The following is a 9,001-nucleotide window of genomic DNA, read 5'->3' as shown; positions in this document are numbered from 1 at the left end:
GTATTTTGGATATTAGGCTCTTATCGGAGGTGTTGCTGGCAAATATATTTTCTCATTTGGATGGTTGTCTCTTTACCTTGCTGACGGTTTCTTTTGCTATGCAGAAGCTTTTTAGTTTGATGTAGTCTCATTCATTTATTTTAGCTTTGACTTCCCTTGACTTTGAGGTCAAATTCATAAAATCTTTAAGTCTAAGGTCCTGGAGTTTAGATCCTATGTTTTCTTCTATGCATTTTATTGTTTCAGGTCTTATATTGAGGTCTTTAATCCATTTTGAGTTAATTTTGGTGTGTGGTGATAGATAACAGTCTAGTTTCATTCTTTTGCAGGTGTCTTTCCCGTTTTCTCAGCATCATATATTGAAGAGACTTCTCTTTCTCTACTGTATGTTTTTGGCTCTTTTGTCAAAAATTATTTGCCCATATAAATATCGATTTACTTCTGGATTCTTGATTCTGTTGCACGGTCTGTGTGGCCGTTTTTCTGCCAATACCATGCTGTTTTGATTATTGTTGCTTTGTAGTATAATTTGAAGTTGGGCAGAGTGATTCCTCCAGACTTGTTCTTTTTTCTCAGGGTGGCTTTGGCAGTTCGGGGTCTTTTGTTTTTCCATACAAATCTGATGGGTTTTTGGTCTATTTCTTTAAAAAAAAATACTGATGGGATTTTTATGGAGATTCCATTAAATCTGTATAATGCTTTAGATAATAAGGTCATTTTAACTATGTTTTGCTTTTCTTTTAGAAGCAAATATTAACTGTATATTTAAAACCTTGGTTGACAATTCTTTCTTTACTTTTAGCACATTAAAGATGTCTCTCCACTGCTCTTTTAATAGTATATTTTCTTATTAGAAGCCTGAGGTCATTCTTTTTCATTGTCCCTTTGTATGCATTCTGTCTTTTTTGTACTGGTGCTTTAAAGATTTTTCTTTATCACTGTCTTTTATCAATTTTGTTATAATATGACTTTATGTATTTTCTTTGGATCTGTTTTAGAGTTTGACAAGCTACTTGTTCTTGGACATTTTTCTTCAAACTTGGAAACTTTTCAGCTATTATTTTTTTATATATATTTTTATAAAATCTATATTCTAGAACTACAGTAGCATTTATTTTAGTTGGCTTAATCCCTAGGATCACTGAAAGTTTGTTCAAATTGTTAGTTTTTTTTTTTTTTTTTTATCTTTCTCTGTGATTCAGTTTAGCTAATTTCTATTGCTGTCTTCAAGTTTTGTGATATTTCCTCCTGCAACCCTTCTTGAGATCTTAATCTCATTCAATCTCCTAATTTGCCATTTCTAGTAGTTCCACCTGTTTCCTTTTCTTCTCTCCTTATATCCATGTTTTTTTCTGTTTTATTATTGAACATATTTATAATAACTCCTTTAAGATCTTTGTATATAGATATCATCATCTGTCATTTTAAATAACTCATAAAATTCTCCTGAACTATGAGTCAAATTTACTGTTTTGTTAAGAATTTAGTAATACATAATTAGATGCCAAACATTGTGATTGTTAAATTGTTGATGTTTGGGTTTGTTTTTCTAACTTTAAAATAACATCAAGTTACTTGCAGATTAGATCTATCCTTTGGAAGCTTATTTGTAAGTTTTGGTAGAGAGGTCTATCATAGTCTTTACTTGGGTTAACTTAGCCTTACTACTAAAGCACAATTCTTCCTAGTTCACCCCCTGTTAGCATCAACTGTTCAATAAACTCTCTTGATTCTGACTGTAAGAACTCAAACTTCTCCCATCCTATGTGTGCTCTGAGAATCATTCATTACTTGCAGCTATTTTTTGTTTGTTTGCTTGTTTGTTTTTCCTGGACTAATGGCATTTACTTTCTGCATGATCGAAATATTATGAATGCAAAGAATCCAGAAAAATATACTATAGTTTTATAGCTGTTATGCTGTGTATCTCCCACATGTCAGGAATTATGCTCACAATTTCCAGCAACTTCCAACTTTTCAAACTCCAATCTCTTGTTTCCTTAGCTCTGAGATATTCTCTACTTAGGTTTCTCCTTTCTGAACCTTGGACTAAAAAATGTCCCCAGGCAGAAAACTGGAGAAATATTAATATTAAACTAATTTCTTCACTTTGTTTCAGGGATCACAGCCATGTGCTGCCTGTTGTTCAGTAACTGGAAGCAGCAGCCGTGTAACATATTTGGTCCAGTTTTTTAGTTTTCATGGTGTATGGCAAATCTGATATCACTTTATCATGGCCTAAAGTGGACATCCTCATAAAGTTTAATTTATTAACTATCTAGACTTTTAAAGCATGAATAATTTTAATTGAATCGCTTTCATTTATTAAATTTGGCTGTCCTGTTGGTCTGTTCTAAGCTATTTCACCATTCCCAGTGTGAAGTCACAAAGTATTCTTAACAAAGTTATCTAATTGATTGATTTCCTTTCAACACTCAACTTGTATAAAGCTATAAAGTTAAAAAATATAGTCAAAAATCTGAGATAGGAAAAATTTTCACGAATCTTAGATTACATAATGTATTAGATAAAATATAATACTATAAAAAGAAATTCTTAATAAGACTGTAAGTGTGGAGTTAAATAGACAAAATTTATTTCTATTAAGAGCCCCAGAGATGATCTTATTTGGAAATAGGGTCTCTGTAAATGTAATTAACTTAAGATGGAGTCATAGTGGATTAAAGTAGGGCCTAAATCTAAGGACTGGTGTCCTTAAAAGAAAAGACACACAGACACAGAAAAGAAGTCATGTAAGGACGAAAGCAAAACTTGAATTTACGCTGTTATAAGCCTGGGTTCTCCTAGGTTTGCTGGAAAACGCCAAGAGCTAGGATGGAGCAGGAAAGGATTCTTTTCTAGACCCTTTAGGAAAAGTGCAACCCTTTCGACACCTTGGTTTCAGACTTTTGGCTTCAAGAGGTGTGAGAGAATAAACTACTTTTGTTGTAAACTACCAAGTTTATGCAAATTTGTTACAGCAGTCCTAAGAAACTAATGCAAATAAAAAAACATACATCAAGGATATAAGAATTATTATTATACTAAATTTATAGTTGATGAAATTGAGGTAAAGAAAGTTTTAAATAATTTTCCCAAGATCAATTGGTAAGAAAGTTTAACAAAGAGACAAAGACAGATGACAATGCTACTCTTATTTTTTTGCACTATGTCTAAGAATTAAAATTACAATTATTATTTATTATCAGATTGAACAGGTATATACCTCAAACTATAAAATTATTTTTAACAAAATGTGTTGGAACTAACATGGCTTGTGTTATTTTATGACAAATTTTACTTAACTTCTTTTTATAAGTCAGGAATAGAATATAATTAGTCTAAATTAGTCATAAACAGGAAAGGGGGGAGAGAGAGATTTTGATTGGTGAAAAATAATAAGCTTTTGAAAATTATATGATATCCTTTGCTTTTTAATATTCTTCCTTGAGTGTTTGTCTTCAAAATATATTTACTTTCTGTACTGCTTTTGTTATTCAGTCAAGAAAATAGAATGTTATTCTAGATAAGGATAATAGTGGACTAACTTTGAATTTGATGGATTCCTAAAGGTTTTTAATTAATAAATGAATTTTTTCAATTACATTTATTTTGATGGTGTTTTTTACAATATTTGCTGCAATAATTGCTCATATTTGAAATTTCAAAGCCTCTACCAAATTGACTAAAGATATTATGTAGTTTTACTGTCATGATTCATTCTTCAATTTTTCCTCTAAAATTATGAATGATAGCTTCTCATATTTCTCACAGTCTAATTTAGAGTTTTAATATTTCAAATGTTTTCAATCTAATAAAGATCATTTACAAATTCGCTATTTAATTTTTCATTTATTCTTCTTCAGAGAAGACAAAATTTATTAAATCTTAGCAGGGAGGCCAGTATTGAAGGAAAATGTAAAATGCATCTTTTATCTGAATATTATACATTTTATAACTTATTATTTTTTATGGCAGCGTTTATGAGCCAGACCGGCTATTTATTTTTTCTATTTTTTTAAGTGAGCATATGTAAAAATAATTTTTTAAATTTTTAAAATTTCAAGTTAGAATCTTATTTATATTCCCAGGGAGTCAGAGGATTTTGGAGATTCATTAGCTGACTTCCTATTAAAGTGAGCTTTCCATGATTCCCACTGACTTTTCCAAAGCACACTTTTCTTTTGTCATCTTTCTGCTGTCTGCCAAAACTCTAACTGAAGCGTCAGCTTAAAGAATATGTTGTACCAAAAGTACATGATAGATTCATGTAGCAAGAAATTTAGAAAACTACTAAAACTAAACATTGTTTAATAAAATGACATTTTTATATTTTTATTATAACTCAGTTTTGTGGCACTTAATGACTTATTTCAGGGTATAATGCATTTCTATTTTTCATGTTGAGTAAGACAAAAATAGATATTTTGAGCAAAATGCATTTATAGTTTTTCTAATAGGAAAAAAACTATATCTTGAGATTGCATGGAAATATCTTAAAATTAGTAATCTCATGATTTAACAGTCTAATGAAAATATGTTCTAGTGTATAGCAATCACTAATTTATGTATGTATGTGTTGTATTAATGTTTTTTAGAGAAATATGAAGGTACTTTTAGAAAATTTTCACCTAATTGCATTATCTTTTCATCTATTAAAAATACTATTTTCTTGACCAAACTGTAACATAATGAATAATTCCACTATATATATTTCTATGCATTTGATAGCTTTTTCATATAATACAATTAGGATATATTCAGACATGAAAATTGTCATTATTATAATGTATGACCTCATCGAAAATAATTTTTTTCTCCTGTTATATTTTTCCTTCATCATTATATATTTCCAGTTGTTATCACTTTATCACTTTATTAGAGCTAATAGGCTCTAACCAAGAAACCCATAATATTTGTGTCTAAACAAAACCATAGAGGCTTCTTTCTTAAATTATACTTTCGAGATGAGTGGTTAAAATTGTTGGAATGGCTCTGCTCTCCATGGTCTTTCAAGGATGGTAGCTCCTTCCACATTATTATTCCACCTTCCACTGGAGTCTTGTCCATATTTACTTTTTCAAAGATGATACCTGGCATGTTCAAGAGTCAGATCTCAGGAAAGGAGAGGCAAATTCCATGGGGAAAATTTTGCTTAATTAAGTGAGGTGCAATTGCTACATAACTCTTATGTTTATTTTCCATTTGTATGTACGTAGGCACATGATCAGAAGTAATAATTAAAAAGATGGAAATATATCTTATATCTAGATAACCATAGGTGTAGGTTAAACTCTCTTACTACGGAAGAAAGGGAGACTCGAATTAAATCAACATTTGAACAATTAATTTGAACAATTAACATTTTCCAGAATTTAATTTATATATAATTAATTTGTTTTATACTACATAGTATAAATTATTTTAACACACGTTATATTAAATATAGGTAATTTCGATTAATTGATGCAAATTTGTTTTGCCAAGAAGTCAAACAGTACACCTTTAAAAACTGACTACGAAGAGATAATCAAAACATTATATTTTATTTGCATATCAATGAGCATAGAACTATAAAGTTGAAAGTCAAAGTTTTTTTTGGTATATTAAATTTAAATATCTCTGCCTCGTATTTTTTGGGAGGAGATATTTTCTGATACTTCCCTATAGTAGTGGAATTTAACTTTTTTTATATATTAGTTTCTGATATACAGTACCATGGCTAGATATCTATTTAATTTGTGAAGTCATTCCCCTAATTACTCTAGCACCCATGTGGCATTACACACGACCATTAAATAATTTTTATTATATCCTCCATACTGTACTCTACATCTCCCTGGCAGTTTTATAACTACTAATTTGTACTTCTTTATTCCTTTACTTTTTTTACCCAGCCCTCCAGCTCTTTACCCTCTGGTTACCACCAGTTTGTTTACTGTATCTATGAGTCTGTTTTCATTTAGTTTGTTTCTTTTGTTCCTTAGATCCTGCATATAAGTGAAATCATATGGTATTTATCTTTATCTGACTTATTTCACTTAGCATAATACCCTCTAGGTCCATCCATGTCATTGCAAATGGTAAGACTTCATTTTTATTTTATATCTGAGTAATATTTCATTGTATATATGTACCTCATCTTTATCTAATTGTTTACTGATGGGCACTTAGGTTCCTTCCATGTCTTGGCTATTGTTTATAGCGCGGCTGTGAACATAGGTGTGAATAGATCTTTATGAACTAGTGTTTTGGATTTCTTTGGTTAAATACCCAGAAGTGTAATTGCTGGGTAATAAGCTAGTTCTATTTTCAATTTTTTGAGGCATCTCCAAACTGTTTTCTATAGCGGCTGTACCAGTTTACAATCCCCCTAAAAGTGATGAGAGCTCCCTTTTCTCCACATTCTCACCAGCATTTGTTGTTTTTTGATTTATTGATGATAGCCAATCTGACAGGTGTAAGGTGATATCTCATTGTGGTTTTAATTTGCATTTCTCTGATAATTAGTGGCCTTGAGCATCTTTTCACTGGTCATCTGTATGTCTTTTTTAGAGAAATACCTATTCGGGTCTTCTGCCCATGTTTTAATTGGATTTTTGTTGTCATTGTTGTTTGTTTTTGTTATTAAGTTGTGTGGGTTCTTTATAAATTTTGGATATTAACCCTTTGTCAGATGTATCATAGGCAAATATCTTCTTCCATTCAGTAGGTTGTTTTTTTTGTTTTATTAATGGTCTCCTTTGATGTGCAAAAAGTTTTTAGTTCGATGTAATTCCATTTGTTTATTTTTTCTTTTGTTTCCCTTGTCTAAAGAGATATATCAGGGGAAAAAAAATTACTAATAAAAATATCAGAGAGTTTACTGCCAAAGTTTTCTTCTAGAAGTTTTATGGCGTTGGATCTGACATTTAAGTCTTCAATCCATTTTGAATTTATTCTTGTGTATGGTGTAAGAAAGTGGTCCAGTTTCATTTTTTTTTTGGCACATATCTGTCCAGTTTTTCCAACATTATTTGTTGAGAGACTGTCTTTGTTCCATTGTATATTCATGCCTCCTTTGTCATGGAGTAAATGACCATATAGGCACAGATTTATTTCTGGTCTCTCTATTCTGTGTGTCTGTTTTTATGTCAGTCTGTTTTGATTACTACAGCCATATAGTATAATTTGATATCAGATAGTGTGATTCTTTTAACTTTATTTTTTCTCAAGATTCCCGTGGCTATTCAGGATCTTTTATGATTCCATATAAATTTTTGGATTATTTGTTCTAGTTTTCTGAACAAATGCCATTGGTATTTTGATTGGGATTATATTAAATCTATAGATTTCCTTGGGTAGTATGGACATTTTAATGATGTCAATTATTCCTGCTCATGAGCATTATATATACTTCCATTTATTTGTATCTTCTTCAGTTTCTTTTTTCAATGACTTATAACTTTCTGAGAGCAGGTCTTTTATTTCCTTGGTTAATTTGATTCTTAGATATTTTACTGTTTTGATGAAATTGTAAATGAGATCGTTTTCTTAATTTCTCTTTCTGATAGTTCATCATTGGTATATAAAAATGCAACCAACTTCTGAATATTAACTTTGCATCTTGCTTCTTTACCAAATTCATTTATCCATTCTAACAGTTTTTTGGTGGAGTCTTTAGGGTTCTCTATATATAGTATTATGCCATTTGCAAATAATAACAGTTTTTCTCTTCTTTCCCAATTTGGATGGCCTTTATTTCTCTTTCTATCTGATTTCTGTTGCTAGCTCTTCCAATACTGTGTTGAATAGAAGTAGAGACAGTGGGCATCCTTGTCTATTCTTGATCTTAAGGAAAACATTTTTAAACTTTCCCCATTGAGTATGATGTTAGCTATAGGTTTGTCATATATGGCCATGGCATATGATCAAGATGAGGGAAGGCTCCCTAACTCTTTTCATGAGGACATCATTACCCTGATTCCAAAATCAGACAAAGGCATTGCAAAAAAAGAAAACTATAGGCCAATATTTCTGATGAACATTGATGCAAAAATCCTCAACAAAATCTTAGCAAACCAAAGTCAGCAATACATTAAAAATATCATACACCATGATCAAGTTGGATTTATTCCTGGGATGCAAGGTTGGTTTCATATCTGCAATACAATTAATGTGACATACCACATTAACAAATTGAAAGGTAAAGGTCATATGATCATATCAATAGATGCAGAAGAAGCATTCAACAAAATTCAGTATCCATTTATGGTAAAAGCTCTCAGCAAAGTGGGAATAGAGGGAACATAACTCAACATAATAAAGGCCATATATGACAGACCTACAGTTAACATTATGCTCAATGGGGAAAAGCTAAAAGCTTCCTGTGAAAATCTCAAATCGCAGCAAGGCCAGCCTACCTCAGTTCTGCTGCCTATCTCAGTTCTGTGGACACCCATGAAATACTATAGCTCAGGGCGTGGCTTGTGACAAGCCACCAAAAGTCTCTCCTAAGATGCACAGGCCATGTGTGGGCAACGTGAGCTGAGAGATGTTGTTTGCTGTAAAAATCACAGCCCAGGGAAAGCACAAGGTGTGGCTGGCTGCCTGGCAATAGGCCCACCATGGGTAATTTGTGGATTGCGTGGTGCAGGATCCTAGGGAGACAAGGGCAGAACGAGCCTATTTCATCAGGCCAATGTAAATTGCTTACAGTACTTAGCCCGCAGGCCACTGCAAAAGTCACAGATCACAGAGAGGCCAGCCACCATCTGCCTTAGGCTCATGGACCCCAGCAATCCACCCAAAAGATACTACAGTTTGGGCTGGCACCAGTGGCTCACCACCAAAAATCTTCCTCTGTAATGTGAAGGTTGCATGTGGGCAGTGTGAGCTGAGGGCTGTTGCCTGCCCATGAATGCATGCCCAGAGAAGTCCCACCATGGGCAATTTGTGGGCTGGGATGGGTGGGGCTAGCTGCTCTCACCAGGCCAGTGTAGCTTCATAATTGGCCATGGTG

Source organism: Pteropus medius, unplaced genomic scaffold (assembly GCF_902729225.1).
Source record: "Pteropus medius unplaced genomic scaffold, Ma_sr-lr_union100, whole genome shotgun sequence".
Taxonomy (NCBI): domain Eukaryota; kingdom Metazoa; phylum Chordata; class Mammalia; order Chiroptera; family Pteropodidae; genus Pteropus; species Pteropus medius.
The sequence above is the reverse complement of the archived record's forward strand: the minus strand, read 5'-3'. Positions refer to the sequence as shown.